Raw genomic sequence first — 23,360 nt, 5'->3', positions numbered from 1 at the left:
CTTAATTGATGGTTTTAGAGGAGATTGAGGTGATTAGAATGTACAGGAACAGCCCTTGTTTGCTGATATGGTGGCAGGGTGGCCCAGGTGTGGATATGGCAGGATAGACTATCCCTATAGATGCATTGCTGCTTATTCTTTACTTTCCAGGCCTCCTGGATCCCGAAGGGAGGAAGGGTCTCAGTGGATAATGAATGCAATGAGACAATGTTCTTGGCCTCTCAGGTTGGTATGCCAGTATGGACACATGAGGATGGAATTCGGGGTATGTCTACACTTCGAGATAGAGGTGTGATTCCCAGCTCAAGTAGACATACTTGCGCTTGCTCTAATCTAGCTAGCATGTTAAAAATAGAGTATTGTCATGGCATATGTACATAGGATCTTGAATGGGCAAATACTTGGTGTGGCTAGCCCCCTTTCTGAGCTCATGCTGGAGCAGCTACATTCTATTTTTGGCACAGTAACTCAGTGAAAGCTAGTGAAAGTATCTCTGCTCAAATGGGAATCACACCCCAGATGTACCCTCAGTTCTTTCCACTCCTCTAGGACTCTTATAACTGCTCTGGGAACCCTCTTGGTGGCGCCGTGTGTAACATGCCATATTTAAGCTAACCTGAGCCATTCCTGGCAGAGCATTAAAGGATCTTGTGATAAACACATTTGGTGTGTATGAGCAAGGTCTGTGACCAGTGCATATCTGGTCCAGAAATACAGGACATGGTGTCAGGAGTAAACTAAGAACAGAAGCAGAAGGAAAATTCCAAGAAAGTTTGCATACAGGAGGAATAAAACAACAAATGTTGCAGGATCTCCTCCTCACGCCACTTTTCAATATCCCAGAGATCTTCAGCATTGAGAAATACTCAGAATGGACAGACTGGAAACAAGATTTTGCATTGCCATCAAGTTCCACAAAGAAACTTGAGCTATACAGGTATCTTCTTTAATTTATGCTGCTGGGAAGCAAGCAGAGCACATCTTTAAATCCTTTGACTTTACTGAAGATAGTCACAAAGATGGCTAGGAAAGGGTTCTGCCTATGTTTGATGCATACTTCATACTTCAGAGAAATGTGGTTTATGAAAGAGCATGTTTTCACCAGAGAATCCAAGAACTAGAGGAAAATGTTGAATGTTTTATAAAAGCTCTGCATACATTGGCTGAAAATTATGATTTGAGGGAATGCAAAACATGAGAATATCAGAAACAGGCTGGTTATTGGTGGACAGATAAAACCTTTGCACAGCAGCTATCATTGAAGACAGATTCAGACTATGTCTGCACTGGCAATTGAACGACAAAACTTTTGCCTATCAGAGGTGTTAACCACCCCACCCCCCAAAAAAGACAAAATTTTTGCCGCGACAACTGCCGGTATGAACAGCGCGTTGTCAGCAGGAGCGCTCTCCTGCCGACATCACAAAAGCCACTCATTCGGGGTGGAAAATTTTGTCAGCAGGAGAGCTGACAAACAGCAGCTATACTGCGCGACTTTTAGCGGCACGGCTGTAGTGGCACAGCCAGGTCACTAAAAGCTGTGTAGTATAGATATAACCTTAATCTTAGCCACAGCTATACAGGAAGCAAAGCAGCCTGAGCTGGTGACTCAGCAAAACCTAGAGCAACTTGAAAAACCTGAAAGTAGCTTAGAAACTGTAAGCAGACACTTGAGTGTTACAAGTCATTATCGTTAAACCCCGGAGGCAAGGAGAGAGAACTCCCAGGCTAAGAGAGACAAATTCCAGCCTATATGCACAAGGAGTGGAAAAAGTCATAATCGAAGAGATGATATGTGTCCAGCCAGAGGCACACGATGTAATAAATGCATGAAATATGGACATTTTGCAACTGTTGACTGCACCAAAGCAGTCAGGGAATTGACTCGTGTTATAGAGCCATTGTTCCCGGGTTCTATCACTTGTGATGACCTAGAGCCTGCCTGGAGAGAGAAAGCGAAGATTCATGATCAGGCTAGAGACTTAGGAGCTGACATCACAGTCATCTCCGAAGGGACAATCACCATCAGCCCCTCCCACACCTGACACAGCTCTCACTAGCCCTGAAGAGATTCTGAACTGCACCAAAGAAACAATTTACAAAGGCAAAAGCTTTGGATTCAGAGCAGATGGGATCAAAAGATGGCCAACAACTTCTCAGTCACATTGTGTCAGTCATCATGAGCCTAGCGAGACTGGTGTAAGAACTCAATGGCGTACTTAATGTAAATATAGTACAGTACAAATCAACTTAAGAGATCACATTGAACCATACAGTGTAGAAACACGTCCACCAGGTAGACCTTGGAAGAGACTAGGTGCAGATTGATGCAAATTCACAAGACATCATTTCCTCATTGTCGTGGATTACTTTTTCAGGTTTATAGAAATAATGTACTTGAAAGACATAACATATCACAGTGTTACTGAGAAACCGAAGTGCACTTGTGCTTATTTCAGTGTTTCAGAACAACCAGTGACAGACAACAGGCCACAATTCATGGCAGCAGAATTTGTCATTCTGATGAAATAGCAGCTGACATTACCCACAAACGAATGGAGAGGCTGAGAGTGCTGTACAGACAGCCAAAAAAATCCTACACCAGGAAGATCCATTCGTTGCTTTTCTGAGTTACAGATCAACACCAACAGTAGGTGCTGGACTAAATCTAGCACCTACAACTCCTGATGGGAAGACAATTCAGAACTACTATTCCAACTTTAGAAAAGAACCAATTTCCAAAGTGGTCACACATTAAGAGAGTAGCCAAATCAGATAAAAAAGCTAAAAGAGCTTAGGAACGCATTTACCGTAGATGTCACTCAGCTAGAGAACTGCTGGGAATAGAACCTGGTGACCATGTTTGCATCAAACTGGATGGAGAAAAAGGATGGACACCTCCAGCTGTTGTAAAGAAATAGAATCAGTGCTCAGATCATATGTGTATATATGATCAAGACCAACAGTGGAGAGTTTAACAGAAGCTGTCAACATCTACACTTTGTTCCTCTGAAAGAACAATCAACGGAGCAGACTTTACAGATGGCAGATGCAGAATGAGAAAACTCAAGGGTTCTAAACCAACTGCAGCCAGTCATGCAATTAACGGACAGACGCATGACCAAGTCATTACATATTAGGGCCATGTAATTAGGAAACCAGTATAATTCCACATTTAACAGACTGATACCAACTGAACTTCATAGACAGTGTGAGAGTATAAATGTATTGAAAATGGTAGGAATATAGAACTTAAACAGGAGAAGGAACAGAATGTTAAACTGCATTATATTGTTCAGCCATAAGGTGGCACTGTGTGCAAAATACCTTATTTGAGCTAACCTCAGCCATACTTGCAGAGTATTAAAGAATCTTATGAGTAACCAAGCTGGTGTGTGTAAGCAAGCTGTGTGACCAGTCCAGCTCTGGTGCAGAAGTACATGCCAAAGAGTGAATGGGACTTACCTACTTTGTCTCCTGCACCCATCTGTAGCATTGCTGGCAGCAGGTCCAGAGCAAGGCGGAAACTATTACTAAATGCTGGGTGTTTGTTTTCCATTTACACCTAGTCAGCAAAGCTGGCTTGTCTAAAGGTACGTCGTCATTCTAGAGACTACACCGGCATAGCTATGTTGCCGTAACTATGTTGGCATAACCCCATAGAGTAGGTACAGCCTATGGTGATGGAAGGGCTTTTCTATCGGTGTAGGATCACCACCTCCCCAAGCGATGGTAGCATTCTTCCATTGGCACAGATGCTTCTACACGGGGCATTCGGTTGGCATAGCTAGGTCTGTACAGTGTGGATTTTTCACATCCCTGACTGACATAGCAACACCGACCTGACTTTAAAGTGTGTACTGGGCCTAAGGAGCACAGAGTCATTCAGAGAGAGCAGGAGTTGGTTTAGCAAACAGCCACTTCCCATCACTTGCAGCTGTTGTGCAGAAGCAAGCCAAGCTGGAAATCAGCAGCTACCAGGAGACTGATGTCACAAGCATGGGCCACATTTTAATAGAGAGACTGTCTCATGGACACTTACCCTGTCATTTACAATCAAACCAGGCCTGAGGTAGCAGATCCAGCAGATAAAGCCTTGAACTTGAAGGGTATGGTTGTGTTTATTTCAAATAAAAGGTGGTTTACAGGGTGCTTATACATAGGGAAGCATGCTGTGGCTCACCGGCCTAGCAACATTCTGGAGAAGGCCATGGGGAGGGGTGTGAGCTCAGCATGTGGACTGGAGCACAATGAGCATGTGATAAACAAACCCATATATGGGTTTGTTTAACTCTGATTGGTTAAAGGTTCATGTTATGTAAGTTGTTATATAACTTGTTATATAAGCACCATGTGCTATAAAGTAGCGAGGGGAGGGGCTCCTTGCTGGAGGGACTCTGCTTGATTCTTTGTACCAGGGGCTCTCTTTGTGCACATGTTGAATAAAGCTTTATTGAATTGAATTGAATCGCATTGGATCGAAGTCCCATGATTTCTACCCAGCATCAGACTCACTGGGAACCACCAAATTCCAACAGTTTCTTGGCGCAGCGAGCAGGGTTTGAAATATCCTTCAGGAGCACGACCTACAATCAAATTAGAGGGTGAGATTGTTCATTTTTTATTTGGTTGTGTGTCTCTGACCTGACTGGTGACTCTCATACCTTTTGTAGTAAGCAAGTCTAGGTGCTGGGGAATTCAGGGGGGTTATTGCAGTCTTAAGGCATTGCACTTAGTGTGGGGGCTGGCCAAGCTGTAAGTTCCTCTGACTAAGTGCTGTTGAAGAGGGAAATCATAGAGGCTATAAGGACCAACAGTTAGTGTAGGGGCAGGTATAGCCATAAGTACCTCTAGCTGATGTGTTGGCAGGCCCAGATCTCCTAATTGGAATTTGTTGCAATCTTAAGGCATTGTACTTAGTGTGAGGGCTGGCCAAGCTGTAAATTCCTCTGACTAAGTGCTGTTGAAGTGGGAAATCGTAGAGGCTATAAGGACCAACAGTTAGTGTAGGGGCAGGTATAGCCATAAGTACCTCTAGCTGATGTGTTGGCAGGCCCAGATCTCCTAATTGGAATTTGTTGCAATCTTAAGGCATTGTACTTAGTGTGAGGGCTGGCCAAGCTGTAAATTCCTCTGACTAAGTGCTGTTGAAGTGGGAAATCGTAGAGGCTATAAGGACCAACAGTTAGTGTAGGGGCAGGTGTAGCCATAAGTACCTCTAGCTGATGTGTTGGCAGGCCCAGATCTCCTAACTGGACATTGTAATTGTGCAGATCAAATAAATTGGAGAAAGTATTAATCTGCTGATTGAGCATTTCAGTCTGGTGTGTTTTATTGGAATAAATTGTTAGTCTGTAAACAGAATTGTAGTTATAAATTTGAAAAGATGAAGGGATATAATGATCCACAATATGAAGAGTATATGGTTAGTGCTTTTATAACTATTGTAGTTGTAAGTTTATTAGCTTTCTTGTGGAGATATTTTGGCTGTATGATTAAAATAAAGGATGACCGCCTCCCATTACAGGCGGGCAACATTGATTTTGTGCATAAACCACAATATTTATCTGAGGAAGATGATGTCCTCAGTGTAGATGTAAGGTTGCTGGCTGTGAAATCTGTCCTGTCTCAGTATGACAAGGCATTGAAACAAGGATATCCAACACATGATGATTATCCAACTAAACATCCCTATTATGTTGCTTGTTGGTGTACAAGGTTAAAAAACGGCAAAGAGAAGGATGAAATGGCTGGTATGTTTTTAATTGTTGATTATGAACAGCTGGTTAGAAAGAGTAATATGATAAAAGGAAGGGTAGAAGAGTTAGAAGCAGAGGTAGAAAGACTGCAAGGAGAAACAAAAAAGCACAGAGAAGCAGACTTGCAGGGAAAGAGATCTTGTCCCTCAGCACCTTTGGACCCTACATATGGAACATGGGGCTATCAGTCTAGTGTCATGGCTCCAGTGAGAGTGCATACTGTCCCTAATCCTAATCAAGGGGAAGGGAACCCTGCTATTGTTAGTCGTCTAGAGCATACTCCTATAAGCCCATCTGATTTGCGGAGCATATTAAAAGAATTGCCATCTTTGCAGCTTAATAACCCAAACCTACCCTTCTGGGGGAAGGTACAGGAGTGCATGGTAGTGGGAGGCTTATATGCTTTTAATGATCACGTAGTGTTTTCAGCCTTGAACATTAGCAATCGCTTTTGGTCTTATCCTGTGCGCAGTCAATTTTGGTTTGCATTCACCGTTAAAAGGAAGCAATATACCTTTACTCGCCTAAACCAGGGTTTTCATAACTCACCTAATTTGTTTCATAGAGTGTTAGCTGATGTTCTGGCAAAGCTGCCAGACATGACTTTTTGTGTTGTACAGTATGTTGATGATCTTCTTGTCTCCTCACCAGATGGCCAAACGCACATGAAAGACTTAGAAGTGATCCTGCAGCACTTGGCAGACAGTGGGGTAAAATGTAATGCTAAAAAGGCTCAGATCGCAAAGGAGGAAGTATCATACCTGGGGTATCTAATATCCAAAGGGGAAAAGTGTTTAACTGTTGACCTCATTGAGGCTATTAATGCATGCCCACAACCAATTACGTTCAGGGGAGTTAGGAAAGAGTTGGGGCTATTCAATTTCTGCCAAACTCAAATCCCAAGTTATTCAAGGATTGTCCAGCCCCTTAATAATCTCCTAAAGGGTGCTGGTGGACCACATAATGCAATTAAGTGGATATTTGAATGTGAACAGTCATTTACCACATTGAAACAGAGGCTAAGTACTGCCCCAGGGTTGGGACTTCCTAATACATTAATGCCTTTTACATTGTACACGCATGTCAGTGAGGGACATATGGCAGCAGTGTTAACACAAAAACATGGGGATAAACAGCACCCAGTAGCTTCTAAACTAGATGCTGTCGCTCAAGCAATGCCACCGTGCCTCCAGGCAGTGGAAGGAGCTTCTATGGCCCTAAATCAGGCCTTACCACTTATTGGTGCACAGGATGTAAATATTGTTGTGCCTCACGCTGTCCTTGCTATTTTATCAGGAAAGAAATCTTCGGCAGTCCATGTGGCAAGATGGACTCGATGGGAAATGAGTTTGCTAATGCCTTCAGTACATCTGCAACGAGCATCATCGCTAAACCCTGCCACCCTCATTCCTAGCCCAGATGAGGGACACCCGCATCATGGTTGCCTTAAGGTAGAGCCCATGGACCTTCCATTGGTAAAAGAAACTAAAATACCTCATGCCCCTTGCCTATACGTGGATGGTTCTTCCTTCTATGTCAACGGCAAGCGACACACAAGATGGGCTGTTTGTACTCAAGATGGGCAGCTGGTGGCGCATGGCAGTTTACCTGGAGCATCGGCCCAAGTAGCAGAACTACAAGCATTAATTGCAGCATGTGAAGCTGCGGAAGGTCATGCTATAAACATATATACTGATTCTAGATACGCGTTTGGGGTTGTACATGATTACCTTAACTTGTGGGTAAATCGAGGATTCCTGACAAGTACAGGATCCCCAATACAAAATGGAGGGATAGTGCAGAAACTTCATGCAGCCATGCAGAAACCTACTGAAGTAGCAGTAATAAAAGTAAAAGCCCACACAAAAGGGACAGATCCTCATAGCAAGGGGAACCGAAGGGCAGAAGAACGAGCTAAACAAGCAGCAGTGGAAAGTAAAGAGACCCAATTAATTGCTGCAACACAGCCTCTCATAAAAACCCCAAACTTTTTTGAATTACAGGACATTCATCACGCTGCACCGAGGGCAGAGAAGTGGTTAAGGGGGCAAACTGTGTGATGATAACACTTGGAGAGGTCCAGGGAACACATTAGTGTTACCAAATGTGCTAATGGGAACTATGATACTAGTGTATCACATGTTGGGACATGATGGAGCACGGAGGGTGATTCACCGTATGTCAAACACCTGGTGGCACCCTAAGCTTAATGCAAACGTGCATGATTATGTGAGAAGGTGTGTAACGTGTGCTCAGTGTAATTCTGCTCCCACAGTGAAAGTGAGAATGCGACATCAGCCAAGACCAACACAGCCCTTCGAGCAGTTACCAATAGATTTCATTGGTCCCCTGCCAAAGTGCAGAGGGAAAGAATATGTTCTGGTGATCATGGATCACTTTACTAAATGGGTAGAAGCTTTCCCAGTGGCCAAGGCCACTACAGCTGATGTAGCTAAAATATTAATGTAATTACCTGGGGAGGAGTCACTGGATCAGTTGTAAATGCCATCACTCAAATCTAATACTAGGGACTGGGTTAAAATTTGTTAGTAGCAGAAATGACAGTTTACTGTGGTAAGAGTGGGGTTCACATCTAATCAAGTTAGATATTACCTTAACTCAGCAACAGTTGGTCAGGTCCTCACTGCTGTACTCAGCCATCTATTAAGAACTTCTGAAATGTATGAGCAAGCATTGGTCTAGGCATGTGGAAAAATTGTGTTATCATCCTGGCATGGTAACATCCTGGTGTTCAACATGAAAGTTGCAGCCCTGCTAGGAGACTCACTCGTGCCACAAGTGCCATGTTGGGTGATAGCTGTGGTTCTTGAGAACTGAACGTCTTCACCTTGAATGGTGGCAGAGGAGTGGTCCCTATCGATAACAGGGGTATGTTGAGATGGTCATTGCATCCTTGAAGGGATGTTAATTCCTGAACTGGAGGCTCAGCCAGGGCACCCACTTCCTTTCGCATGTCACAGACACCTGTGTAACATAAGGGCCGGAGATAACTACATGGCTTTCCCACGGGACCAATGTTCCATCCTAGGAGGATGGGTTTTGTGTATGGGAAACCTGAAGTCAGGACAAGCCTTATCTCAAATGTTGGGACCTGACTTAATAATGCATGTAATGTAAGTTAATGGATGATATAGCAGTGAGGAAGGACTCCAATATTTGGTGTGAATGTAAGTGGTTAACTTTGGCAGGCAAGCCTTGCTTAAATATCTAGTTCTTCCTATTGTGTTAAGCCTTTTAAAACAAATATTGAAAGAAGTGGTAGGGCAGTTACACTGATTCAGTGAATAAAAGGGTTTGCCATAGTAAAAACAAAAACAAATGGAAATGGATTTGAGTTGTGTTCTCGCAATGGCATAAGGACTTATTATTTTATTGTAAATATTACGTATTAGTTTATTTGTTCCTAAAATTATAGTTAAGTGTTAATAAAGCTAATTATTGCTCTTAATAAATACAAGGAAGTGGTGTTAGTGGGGTCTAAGAATTGTTCTTAGCCCCAAAACCAAATGGGGGAGCTGAAGGGTATGGTTGTGTTTATTTCAAATAAAATGTGGTTTACAGGGTGCTTATGCATAGGGAAGCATGCTGTGGCTCACCGGCCTAGCAACATTCTGGAGAAGGCCATGGGGAGGGGTGTGAGCTCAGCATGTGGACTGGAGCACAATGAGCATGTGATAAACAAACCCATGTATGGGTTTGTTTAACTCTGATTGGTTAAAGGTTCATGTTATGTAAGTTGTTATATAACTTGTTATATAAGCACCATGTGCTATAAAGTAGCGAGGGGAGGGGCTCCTTGCTGGAGGGACTCTGCTTGATTCTTTGTACCAGGGGCTCTCTTTGTGCACATGTTGAATAAAGCTTTATTGAATTGAATTGAATCGCATTGTATCGAAGTCCCATGATTTCTACCCAGCATCAGACTCACTGGGAACCACCAAATCCCAACAAACTGGGAATCAGGAGAGCTGGGAATCAGTTCTGGCTCTGCCACTGGCTGGCTGGGTGACCTAGGGCCAGTCACTGCCCCTCTCTCTGCCTCTGATTCACCTTACACCCTTTATCCATCATCTCTATTTAGATTGTAATGTCAATTCTTTCACACACTGTGTGTATATGGCACTGAGCACTGCAGCGCCTTGGTTTCACCTGGGTCCTTTAGCCATTATGGGAATAAAAATGCAGATCATGATAATAACTACAGCCTGTGTTGCCATGGAGAAGTAATATTAGGTGAATATTCCTTGTATTATTAGCTGTCTTTTCATGCAATTTAGCAGCTGGGAATAAGGAGGAGGTGTCAGCACCACGTAACGAGCCAGTTCTCAGTAAGCGACCAGCAAGAAACTCTGCCCTAGAGGATCCAACTCACCATTCCTTACTGATGTAAAGAGAAGCATCAATAGTTACGATGGATGGCAGCCTTTGCCTTTGAATCTAGGAGGAGACTCAAATCAATTGGAGGGGGAGCATCACATTTTCCATGAAGGTGAGGTTTATGCAAATGTTTTCATTGGCCGTGCAGTTAGAACAAAACCCTCCGACATGGACACTTTCCAAAGACTTTGGCTAATTTCGGTTTAAGTTGACTAGCAACACTGATTCATTCCCGGTGTAATTCCATTGGAGTCAGTAGTGTGACACTGGAGACTAACCTGGCCCAACACATTTAAGCAGATCCTCTCTAAGCTTATTAAACTGTGCTAGAAGTGGAGATGGGCAAAGGAGGCAGTGTTGGGGTTTGGCCCTGCATTAAGGGTAGGCTAGGGCTGGTGGTGAGTTTGATCAGAGCAAGGGTTTACAGTTTAAATTCAAGAGCAGTGACATATTGTAAGCTGCTCCCACCAGCTTTCAGCTCCTAAGATTATACAATACCAGCTCTGGGTGAGGTGATTTATGCACAGGTGTGACAATGAGATCCCTATTTTGAAGAGCTCCCAGTCACATATTGATGTCAGTAAGGTTTTCTAAGCCCCTGGGAGCCAGGCATTGAGATGATCTATGCTGAGTGTGGTCTGTTTGATACATCAGAAGGGGAAAGGGTGGGATCCATGCCCCTGCAGCTGTCAGTCACGGAGCTGCCTAGGGGAGAGAGAACTTGTGTAACCCATTTTCGTTTTCCTAATGCGTCTTCTCACTCCTCTCTGCTGAGGCCATGGTGAGAGGGGTCATTCCCTCCCTCAGTCTGCAGTAAATCCCATGTAGCTCTAGCAGGGGCACGCAAGAGGCATGGGGGACAGTTTCCATAATGCTGATTCTGACTTGTGGGTCCTGCTGAGTGCTCTCTCCTCCCAATTGCCAGCTGCAGCTGCAGGGAGTCATCTTTAGCATGATTCTCCCTGGCCAGGCCTGTCAGGGGGAGGTGACACCATTTTCAGGCCACCTGACCCATTTAGCCTGCAAAGAGCCCCACTCCCCATGTGATGGTAAGGAAGACACTGCACATGTTCAGTTCCTCTCTTCCCCCATTGTCTTTCCCAGGCTTCTCTTGGTTTCATGTGGGTAACGGAGCTACTCCAGCCCTGGAAGGGGGTTTACTGTAGGACCTGCAGGTGCTTGCTCAGCATTCAGCACCTCTCAGAACCGGCTCTTCATATCCATATACTTAAGGGACCAAATCTCAAGGTCCATTTTTTACTCAGTCCTTTTTCAAGTCAAACTCCCAGTGAATTCTGAGAAAACGGAGAAAGGACCTCAGGACTTGATCTAAGATCAAGCCTGATCTAAATCAAAGACTGAATTCTGATCTGAGTCACCCATAACAACTGTGCTCCTCTGGGTCAATGCACCTGAGAGCTGGACACAAAGCATTCTTTGATCCGAACTTCCAGAGGAGATCAGGTGAACCCAGAATCTAGCTGTTCTAGGAAATGTGCCAAGATAGATTAGATGGATAGATTAGATAGATAGATTAGATAGACAGATATATTAGATTTCTGCTGAACTTCAGGTGGCTTCCATATAAAAAAAATGTATACTCAGCAATTCACAAGTGAAAAGCAGCTCACAAATGGAAAATCTATTTTTCTGTCCATCTATCCTCATATGTATCCCATCTATATATATCTATCTTTCTATCTATGGCATTAAATCTAAGGTACCATTCATCACAGTATCTAAGTGCTGCTTGTGCTTGTGCTATTGGTATTGCTCAAGTAATGGTATCTCCTAAGCAAAAGTTAGTGATAGCTCAGGAAAAGCCCAACTGGGATATGTATGTGTAGTTAACCAAAATCTGAGGCTTCCTCCCAGGCCAAAATTCTCTAGCACCATCCCCTACAATCTCACTCCATCCCTCCTTCAAGACGCTGCCTGTGGATTGGTAGGAAGCAGAGCCTTCTGGGTGGTAATAGACGGAGACACTGCAAGGTTATACGTCAAAGGGGAAATGAAGAGCTGGGTCTGGAGATGAGCCTGAGGAATGGTGGTGGTCATCTGTTTGTGTGGCTTTGGACTGTAAGGTCTCCAAGGCAGAGAGACTGTATCCAATTCTACGTTTGTGCAATACCTAGTACAATGGAATCATAACTTATGTTGGGGCTTTTAATTAATAATTGATATTAGACATGATCACATACAAAGGCAGTGCGTGACTCTTGTGTTTGGGGAGGCTGAGTGCGAGCACTGGAAGCTCCCTAGAAATGGTTGTGGGGCCCTGCCCCCGCTCAGCTTCCTTCCCCCGAGGCCCTGCCTGTGCTCCACTCCTGCTCTGCCCTGAGGCCCCAGTCCCACTCAGCCTCTTCCCCCAAGGCCCTGCCCCCATTCTGTCTTTTCCCTCCAGGTCCTCTTGGCCCACCACTTGCACCTCTCCACCCCCCCCCCGAGTCCCCACTGCTCACTCCTTTCTGCCCCCTCCTGCTTTAAGGGCAAGCAATGGGCAGAGTGAGAGCAGAGAGGGGCGAGTGGTGGGCTCAGGGGCTATGGGGAAGAGGAGCAGCACTGGCGGGACCACGAGGGAAGAGGCTGAGTGGGGGCAAGGCCTTAGGGCAGAGCAAGAGCAGAGCCACGGTCCAGGAGCCGGTGACCCTCCCTCCCCCACCGTGCTTATCGGGTGCTTTCAGCAGCAGCACTTCAAAGAGGGCCGGCTGGTGCGCCTCCAATGGAGGTGTGCCACATCCTGCATTTCTTGCCCCATTTGGGGAGGCTTAGCCTTCCCAGTCTCTTCTATCCCCCGCCCATGATCATGTACCCTCTTCCAGATGAGCTCAAATTGCCTCCCCTGGCCGTGGGAAGCTCCAGTTCAGAGCTGGTTTCGAGTATCTCCAGGCCTTGGGCCTATTCTCTAATCAACAGTAATGTGAAGAATATGGCTGGGTAATTCAGACTCAGTTGGGAGACCTTTAGCATGATAGCATGGTTTTCTAGATCAAAAGCCGAAGCAGCTCTCTAATCAGAGGCCACCTCACACAAGCTTTAAATAACTTAGTCCAAATGCTCAACATAATAAAGCTAAGCGGCTGCAACTCTCCTGGCCTCATGTTGAGAGGCAGCCGAGATGTGATTACACTGCTGAGCCTCCTGCTGTGGTAGGATCACAATGACAGCTGGGAAATGGCTCATGAAAAATTATATTTTTAATACATTAAAGCTGAAATTACCACAGCATCAGAAGACGACATGCGGAGTGGGGAGGGGGCTGGCTGGCTGGCTGATGGGCTGTTGCAGTGCACACAGGGATGAAAGGCTAGTGAAAATTAGTTCAAATCCTGCCCAGATCACAAATGAAATGAATTTGGCTAGCTCTGGACATACTGTAGGTGGATCCTTTAGCACCTTAATCATCCAGTGGCCCCACTGATTGTTTGGCAGGCTTCCTGCTTCTGATATATTTTAAAAAATGCTGTTAGTTGTTGTGTCTTTAGCTAGTTATTGTTCAAATTCTTTCTTGGTCTGCCTAGTTATGCTTTTACATTTGATTTGCCAGAGTTTGTTACTTTCTATTTTTCTCAGTAGGATTTGACTTCCATTTTTTAAAGGGTTCCTTTTTGCCTCCAATCACCCCTTTTACTCTGCTTTTTAGCCATGTGGCATTTGTTTTAGTTTTCTGTGTTTTTTTTTTTTTAAATTGGGGATATATTAAGTCTGAGCCTCTATCACGGTGTTTTTAAATAGTCTTCATGAGACTTGCGGGCATTTCACTCTTGTGACTGTTCCTTTTAATTTCCATTTAACTAGCTTCCTCATTTTTGTATAGTTCACCTTTTTGAAGTAAAATGCTACTGTGGTGCGTTTCCTTGGTATCGCCCCCACCCCCACACAAGGAGGTTAAATGTAATTACAATATGGTCACTATTACCAAGTGGTTCCATTATATTCACCTCTTGGACCAGATCCTGAGCACTACTTAGGACTAAATCAAGAATTGCTTCTCCCCTTGTGGGTTCCAGGACTTGCGCTCCAAGAAGCAGTCATTAATGGTGTCTAGAAATGTTATCTCTGCATCCTGTCCTGAGGTGACATGTACCCAGTCAACATGGGGATAGTTGAAATAGTTACATGCTCTTGCATAGCAAACCCCCTTCTGTTTCCACTGTCTTCAACAGCCATAGGAACAAGGGCGTGAACAGCTGGCCATTGTCTGGACTGCTCTGTTTCATTGCAGGGGAGAACCACGAGGGTACATACCCCAGAAATCTGGCTGCTGGCCACTTAGAACAGGTCAGGTAAAGCACCAATGCACCAGATGTTCCTGGATTTCTATGTCCAGCTGCTGATCCATCTGTGGAACATGCCATATGTCAGTTGTTTGCACAGAGTCATTACGCAAGGTGGAGCTCAGTTGAGGAAGTCCATAGCACAGTGAAGAAGCCTTCACATCCTCTGCCCTTGCCTCCTCTTGCTCTATCAAGCCCATCATTGGTGTGTCAATGTGGCTGAATGTAGATCAGAAAATCCACACTGTCCATAAAATCCTGGACTATCATTTTGAGGGCAATTATCTGAGTTTCCCATACAGGTCAGCTGCACTTCTCTTCATGCCGAATGGCTGCATTATACAGCCAGCTGTTAGGTAAATTGGTATTTCGGTCCTGGCCCATCATTAACTCAGAATTCTAGGAAGCAAACTATGCCCAACAATGGAATCAATAAGCTTCCCAGTGCATGTCCTTTGCTTTGTTAACAAAATCATCACATAAGCAATTGTTGAAATCTGTTCTCAGATATTGCTCCTACAAAATCAGTTGCGCATTGTTCAATGAAATTAGCACAATGTAGCCTGTCGTGTATTTCCAGCCATCCCCTTTCCACTCCCCTGAGCAGCCACAGGCCCTATGTTAAGTCATGCCTTTCACTGAGCTAGCAATGCCTGGGGGGAAACCTGAAAGGAGCAATGGGGAGCAGGTATGGGAAATGTATAGGGCAGTGGTTCTCAAACTTTAACAACTCAAGAACCTCCATTTTGATTTAAATTTTTTCACAGACTCCCAAGCTCCCCGCGCTTCCCAGTCCCTGCCCCCATTCCACCCCTTCCCCAAGGCCCTACCACTGCCCTGCTTCTTCCCGCCCGCACTCCACTCCTGCCCCTCCTCTTGCCTGCCTCTTTCCAACCCCTCCCCGAGCGTGCCCCATCCTCACTCCTCTCCCTCCTTCCCAGCACCTCCTGCATGCTGCTGAACAGCTGTTCCATGGTATGCAGGAGGCATTGGGAAGGAGGAGGAGGATTTGATGGAGGGAGAGGAAGAAGTTGATCAGCGGGGCTGAGGGATCCCCAGAGTACCATCAAGCAGGCTAGGCAGAGCTAACACCAACTAGTCTGGGAGGTCACCCAGAAGCACAGCATAAGTTTGAAGTACACACAGTAGTATAGAGCCAGTATTCATAACTTAAACTACAAAAATGGTACACACATATAGATACCATAATTATAACCAGCAAACCATAACCTTGTCTTAGACACCTCATTTGACCCCCTTTATACAAGATTTGGTGCCATCACAGGACTTCGGTCGCAACCATGTTCTATATGGTCCCAGATTATGTCAATAACGTCACACTGTATCTCGGGAGAGCTATTTCCTGCTTAGATAGAAAAGCTTCCTTTGTTTTCATTCTTTTTCTGAATGCTGCCCCAGAGGGGAGTTTTCTTCTTTCACTCATGACTGCTCTTCTGTGCCAGCTATAGTGACTCTCTACATTCAGCTGAAGGGGACAAATAAGCTGGCTGGTAGCAGGACCTGAGTGAGGGCAGATATCAGTATCTTAAGGGCCTAACTGGATCCTACTACTTCAGCTGACTGCCTGTTCTCCTCAAGTGGGTTCAGGGAAGCAGTAGGAAACAGGAAGCTCCCTGAGAAGCTGGTGTTAATCAGTCCAGGCTCCTGGAGGTGCTAGGAGGTACATAAGAGGCTCGTCCTCCTCTCTCTCCCTGCAGCTCCTGCTGCTTTTGCTTATTCCCTCTCACCTTTTCTCCTGCCTGCCTGTTATGTCTCTTGTGTCCTCATTCCTCCAGCACAGCACTCCATCATCTTTGTGCATCTAGAGCAGAGAGAATACATATGCACCAGCAGACACAATTTTCTACACTCTGGGTCCTAGTGGCGCTCCCCCCGCCCCCCAGTCTGGCACATAAGGTGCCCACCTCAGTTCACCTCATGGTAAGGCCAGCCCTGGACAGTGGCAGCTCCAGGCACCAGCACACCAAGCACATGCCTGGGGAGGTAAGCTACGGGGGGCGCCCTGCCGGTCCCTGTGAGGGCGGCAGTCAGGTTGCCTTCAGCGGCGCGCCTATGGGAGGTCCGCCAGTCCCATGGATTCGGCGGCAATTTGGTGGCAGGTACGCCGATGCCACGGGACTGGTGACCTCCTGCAAGCATGCCACCGAATCCATGGGACCAGGGACCTCCAACAGGCAAACCACTGAAGGCAGCCTGCCTGCTGTGCTTGGGGTGGCAACAAAGCTAGAGACGCCCGGCCCTGGATCCCTGCCACTGCAGGTTTGTCCCTTGCAGTGCAGCAAAACACACCCAGCACTCCTAGTGCAGTGAGCCAGGTGATGTAGGTCTGGCCTATGCACAGTTTTTGTATCAGGATATCTGTGCCAGTTAGGGGCGTGATTGTTTTTTGAAATACTTATACCAGTAGCACCCCTAATGTGGATGCAATAATCCTGGTATAAATGTGCCATACATTGGTAGAGCTTATTTCCTTCTTGTATGTAAATATGCTATACCTGTACAAGACCTTTCATACGAGTTTAACTGCGTCCACATTGGGGGGATTGTAAATGCTTTAACAGCACCAGTATCGACCAGTCCTCTGTAGGTCTTTTCCATCTCCAATTTCTAGGAGGCCAATCCTGAAGTCCTTACTCAGCGGAGAAACTCCCATTACCTGTAAAAGGGATTTTGAGGCTGTTTGGGATCTGAGCCTACGATTCTGGTTCACTCCCTGCTGCATTTGCTACCACTGATAAATACACATAAGGAACCTCTCATCAGCTATTAGAATAACTCAACAGGTGATGATTGCTGCTGGGATGGATTAAAAAGGCCAACCACAGTGAGACGCAATAAAACTACTGCTGCTCCCCACAAGCTGCTGACAGGACAGAGAGGGTACCTCCCTTTTTGTGCTTGAGCTGTGTTTCACTATTTTTCATCGCTTGGCTCCCCCCGGCCCACTGCCTGTCAACACATGTTAAAGGAGGAGGAAAATCAGACCAAAGTCAATTGCCATGTTTCCTCTCCTGCAATGCCAATTGGTTATACACACTTCCCCCCTGAGCCAAGCATCAGCCATCTCTCCTGGTGCTTGGTGAAGTGCTGACACATGGAAGCTGCAGTTAAAAATAAAGTTATGTTTTCTAATAGTGCAAATATATAGATAAAAGCCCACCAACTGGAGTTAAAATGACTTGGCAGGCTAGATCGGTGTTCGCGTGTCAGGTGATTTATTGGATACACTGGGTTTTCGTGCTGCACTGAGAGCTCAATACACTAACGTGTGCTATTTATCCACAGAACAGGTACAGCAAGAGCAACAGAGCTGCAGGTTTCTCCCATGCTGTCCACCGTCAGTGTGCCACAACACTGCTCTAGTGGGACCCTTCTTCAGGGAAATATTGTGCTGGGGTCTCCATGTCCATCTAGTCGCTGGTCTCATTGCTGAGACAGGTGGACAGCATTACTAATTACTGCCAATGATGTGTTGCGGACACTAGAAACTGGACTGAAACCACCAAGGTTTCATCTCACGAAGGTAAAAGGGGGCTGGTATAGCAAGTGGACATTGTATGGGCACTGGGTATATAGCAATTGCAAAAAAAATAAAAGGAATGTTCAGTTTGCAAGGGAAGCACTCAAAAGTTAGGAAACACCAGACTTAAGGTTGCCCTTGTGTGTATGCATTAGGATACAGTTTTTAATTACATGCTCACATACTATTTTTTTCCACAGGCCCCCTGCCTCATTTGCAGGGTGGCTGGGACTCGCCGATTGTGAGCAGCTATTCAGTATTGTTTTATTCTCAGTGTGTGGCCTAATTTACTGCACATTTGTCAAGACTATAAGCAGCTGAAAACGGGGTCTTTTGATGGAAAGTGTTAAACAACCTTAACATTAGGTGGTGCTTTCTGCTTCCCCTATGCTATATAAATATATATGAATATAAGAAAACTTTGTTTTCAGCCATTACCATTCTGGACTGGACTTAAAGGGTACCTCCCTTTTTCTGCTCAAACTGTGCATATCACTGTCTTTTATCACTTGGCTCTCACTGGCTCTCTCAGGAGACGAGAGGTTTTGTATCACATTACCATTTCTTGAAGCCAGCTAGTCCCCCTTCTTGCAGTGGTTGTGCCATCTTCTAAAACACTGCTGCAGAGAGCATTGCTGTGTTGGTGTTGAGATATTTTCTGGGAAGGGGCAAAACCAGCTGGTTTTGCATGATCAAACCTAGAAGTGGTTTGGGTCCATGTCCCATTCTAGTTAAAGCCCTAAAGTTTGGGGGCAGAGGTAAGGAAATTGGATGGAGTGAAATATTCACCCTAAACCCATCACAATGGAACTTTGGGTTCATTCATGAAATTCAATCCCTGCTCAAGAGTGTTTGGAGAGCATGTGCTGAGGTTTATCACAGCCAGCTCTTAAGCTGGTGACTCTCCATCTCCCAGGTGGCTTCCCTTAATCTTCTCCCATAGCTATTTCTTCCCCAGCAAACAAACCTCAAACCTCTCTGAAGATAAGGTAAGAGGGCATCTGAGTTAAGAGGATGTAGGTCCAGGCAGGTGCGGTGGAACTGGGGGAGCAGTGGGGGGCTAGCACACTTGCAATCAGAAAAGGGTCAGAGACTAGAGTGGGACCCTCAGGGGCTGCAGCAGCTTCTGTGTTACCAGAGATCAGATAGGAGCTACCGGGACCCCTCCTCCCAGCACAGAGATGGCTCCCCCACCCCACCTGAACTGGGTCTCAGTAGCTCCCATCACTCTCCCTTCTAGCCCTCTACTCCCCCATTCACAGCAAATTTCTACCCCCACCCCCCATGACTATGGGCTTAGTTTGGAAGAGGTGGCACTTGGAAAGGCTATCTATGGGGTTCCCCTTTAGAGTCAAGCTCAAACCTCCATATAAAACTGCAGGAGTGGGTACCAAACTGCAGGATTAAATTAATGAGCTCAGTCCTACAGGGTGGCACAGCCTGGTTCTGTTTAACATAGAGATGGGCATACCTGCCAATGGTTAGCTTAACAGAGCCTCAAAGTTTTTGTTTGAGCTGATTCATTCAAATCAGTCCTATTTAATTTGACCCATCTCTCCAGCATTCAGAGAAGTGAATCTCACTTTGTCTACACTTAAAATGTAGTATTGCTACAACCCTCAGAGGTGTGAACAATCCACACCTGTGATCACCACAGCTGTGCCAACCTAACGCCCAGAGTGGACACAGCTAGGTCAATGGAAGAATGCTTCTATCATCCCAGCTACCATCATTCAGGAGTTGGTGTTTCTACAGTGACAGAAAAACCCCTTCCAGCGGTGTAGGCTGTGTCTACACTACAGAGTTATACTGGTATAGCTATACCATTGTAGCTATGTTGCTATAGTCTCCATAGGGTAGATATGGCCTGTCTGTAGGAGGTGCTTGTTCCACTCCCTACAGAACAATGCCAGTGTCTCTGACAGTCTTTGAGTGCTAGATTTTCAAATGAGTCAGGCATATACGTGCATGTTCAAAATATAAATGCAACTGCATGGCTAGTTTGCATGAGTGATTAAGTCAAGTCAGATAGCGGCTAAAGCAAATAGACAACGAGGCTCATTTTCTCTAAGTAGCTCCTTGAATTGTGCACATAACTGGAGAAAGTGTGCATGCAAGTTAGGCAATTGTGTATGAGTTTTCATACCCTACTCATTTGAAAATCTAGCTTTGAGCCTTGACTTTTCATAGATCAGGACCTAAATGGCACCCAGAAAATATGCTCACTTATGCGCACAAACAAGGAACTACACATACATCCACATGCTTGTGAATGTGAATATGCAGATATTCATGTTATGTGTGTACAATTAACTATATGTATGCATGCACATAGTTTGCAGCTGCATCTTATTTTTTTAAATTAGCCTATTGCATTTACTGAATTTTCAGAGGCAGTACAGCACAAGGAAGGGAGAAGAAAGAAGTCATAACTGGTGAATAAAATACGTTCTCCTTATATTGACAGGAGTCTGCAAGCAAGAGGATGCATGTCCATAAAGAATCATCTGCATAAAGGCCCCTTGGTGTGCAAACTTTACAAGAGCTGACATGAATGTGTATCTGAGTTAGAGACCTGTCAGTCAAGCTTTCAGCTGCTACATAATGGGATGGACAGGCTGAGGCTTTCTTCCAGTTGAGCGAACTGGAATGCACATACTGGTGTGTTAACCATTAGTGGGATCTCTGTCTGAAGAAACCAGTGAAGACATCACCCAGGAGTATTGTGACAGGCTATTTAATCTGACAGAGAACAAGAAGCTCATCCTTGTGACAGGCGCTTACTCAAACTGCTCCAATTCAGGACATTTAGGGGCTTTTGCTAACAAAAGTCACTGCTCCCTTTGCATTTCCAATACTGTCATGACTGAGATGATGCTCCACGGGCATGAGGGACACTAACCAGCGCCTTTGGCTCTACTGCTGCCTAGAAGACTGTACAAAAGTTTTGAGGGTGGTAAACTGGTATGGAGGGAGTCCTTTCTATGGGTTAGGCTGGCAAACAGAGGACTAGAACTCCTGGGTTCTGTCCCTGGCTTTAACATTATTGCTCATTTTACTTTTGGCTGCCTGAGTTTCTCCATCTGTAGATTGGGGATGAGAACATTTAGATACCTCAGAAGGTCTTGTGAAACTTAATCAACGTTGATAACGTGCCTTGGATAAAAGGAGTTGGAAACAATCATTATTTTTTTTTATTTTATTTTTTTTATTACACCCTCTTCAACATACAAAAATATCACAGTGTATCTCCTCTCTTTGTCCAGCAGCATGCCCCAGGAAGGGGTGGTCTTTTTGCAGGCCATTCCTGGAGAAACCTTTGCCAGAGGCATGGTGATCAAGAATGCCCATTCCTATCAGTAGACCGGGCCCAACAGGAATGAAGGAAACTACGTCCATTCTGCATACCACTTGAGCTGACCATTATTGTTATTATTTATATTTCTTCTGGAGACCCGGAATAAGGATCAGAGCCCCATTGTGCTAGGCGCTGTACAAATGAGTACTCAAAAGATTGTTCCTACCCCAGAGAGCAAGAACAAGGGAGTGAGGGAGCTTTTACCAAGACAGACAAGTAGAAATATTTATGAGTAAGAACTCTTGATATCAGAGTGCTGCAGCAGTGAATTATTTTAGAACTCACTACCTCAAGGGGTTTGGACTTCCTTGCCTTGCAGTCAGCTAAAGATGCTGATGTGAATTTGGTAGGAATTAAACATATTCTCTCAACTACTGACATTTCACTTGAACTGCCTTAAGTAGGATTTCTTCTCCCCCACCCCGCCCCAACTTCCTCAGGCTGCATGGTTTGTGATGGAACAGGAAAAAAACCAACAGAAGGTTCCAATCAAACTTGCTAACGTAGCTGTCAGTTGGCTGTCGCCCTGGCAAAAGCTTTGTTGATGCATATTGAAATGTCTCCATGAGTGATCAAATGTTTTCCTGTATTGCCATGGAAATAAAAAGGAAGCTGGATTTCAACAAGACAGAATCTTGCATCTCTTTGTCTGATTGTCATCATCATGATGACACAGTATTAACATTCTCCACTGAAAATGAATGACACATTTCCAGCGCTATCCTGTCTAGCGCCTGAGGTAGAAAGGCATGAACTATTCCCTTAGCCCTGCACCTCTTCACTTGCATAAAGCTTGAATAATGAGCTTCGGTACCACAGTGTTGCCAGCTCTCACAAGTTTCCCAAGATATCTGGTGGTTTTCGTGCATCCTCACCTCTTGTAGTTACGTTATTTTGTGAGAATGACAATCTTCATTTAAAAATAAAATACATTTCCAGCCTTTTGTGGTTGCAGAGAAAAGCAAATAAAATAAAATGTAGGGTTGTTTTTTTTATTTTTAAATCTTACAAATTTTTTTGGAGATGGACTCATGGTGTTTGAATGTTTGAGGTTGGTATGACTGCAAATAGCAATTACTTCCTTCTTGCACTGAGCACTCCAATTAAATTCACCCTGGGCCAAGGGCCAGCACAAAGTCTGTGAACTCAAGATAGTATTCAAATAAGTGGTGCTTAAGTGTTGCATAGACCTCATGATGGCCCTCTGCACAGGGGTGAATTTCACCATCTGTAGACATTTTATTCTCTTGACCATTCTTACCCCACTCATGATATGTATTTTCCATCTGCTCTTGTTATTTGACTTTTCTGATCTACCTGTGCTGTTTAAGATTTTCTCCTTCTTATCACTTCAGCCTTCGCTTATCCTTGATGACAAACATTGAGTGATAATGCAGGAGTGGGGATTTCTTATGGGAGAATCTATTAGAAGACGCTGTTTTCAGCCGTATGGTTCCCCCAACAACGTCACACTCCAAGCAGACACTGCAGGGGTTTGTGCAGTAGCTACAGTCTATGACGTGGTTTACCTTGTATTCATCTCAAAAAAAGGAATCTGTAATATTGCCAACGGTTCCTCTTATCTGGCAAAAATACCAAAGCACAAAGAAAACAGAAAAGTCCTCTCCAAAGCCATCTTGCAATTGTTTATGGTTTCAGAGCAAATTACAGTGGTTAGATAAATAACCTGCACAGAACATGAATTCTTATAAATATTCCAAGTACAATCAGCTGCCTCTCAGCAAGGCTGTTTGTGCTATTTTACCCTTGGTATAAAGCTGCTGTTCTTTGAAACCTGGTTTCTTTTGAAGTCTATTATATCTACCACATAACCGCTCTTTCCCCTTTTTATCTTGCACCTGTGCTGTTTCATTCCAATTCTGTCTCGTCTGAGAATGCCTTTATGGGAGTAGGCATATTGCACTAACAATAGGGCGTGTGTATGTGTATGACGAAAAGCCATTGGCAGGAAGATGATACGGAATATGCTACAGAGAATGGTATTGCAAGTGTGTCACAATATATGC

At 44.8% G+C, this 23,360-nt stretch overlaps 1 long non-coding RNA gene across 7 annotated transcripts; it reads left to right on the top strand.

Annotated features, from left to right (window-relative positions):
- The first annotated feature begins 654 nt into the window (after positions 1-654).
- LOC127030759 (uncharacterized) lies at positions 655-22,274 on the top strand. 7 transcript variants are annotated; one of them, XR_007768462.1, is made up of 5 exons: positions 655-3,593; positions 10,058-10,269; positions 14,324-14,438; positions 17,746-17,978; positions 20,443-22,274. It is a non-coding gene; the product is annotated as an uncharacterized LOC127030759 (long non-coding RNA). The 7 variants fall into 7 exon arrangements; XR_007768459.1 differs by having other exon boundaries at positions 17,741-17,978; XR_007768463.1 differs by having other exon boundaries at positions 14,324-14,443; positions 17,741-17,978.
- Positions 22,275-23,360: the final 1,086 nt, after the last annotated feature.

This window comes from Gopherus flavomarginatus, chromosome 11, assembly GCF_025201925.1.
Source record: "Gopherus flavomarginatus isolate rGopFla2 chromosome 11, rGopFla2.mat.asm, whole genome shotgun sequence".
Lineage (NCBI taxonomy): Eukaryota > Metazoa > Chordata > Testudines > Testudinidae > Gopherus > Gopherus flavomarginatus.
This window is presented reverse-complemented; position numbering and strand designations above follow the sequence as displayed.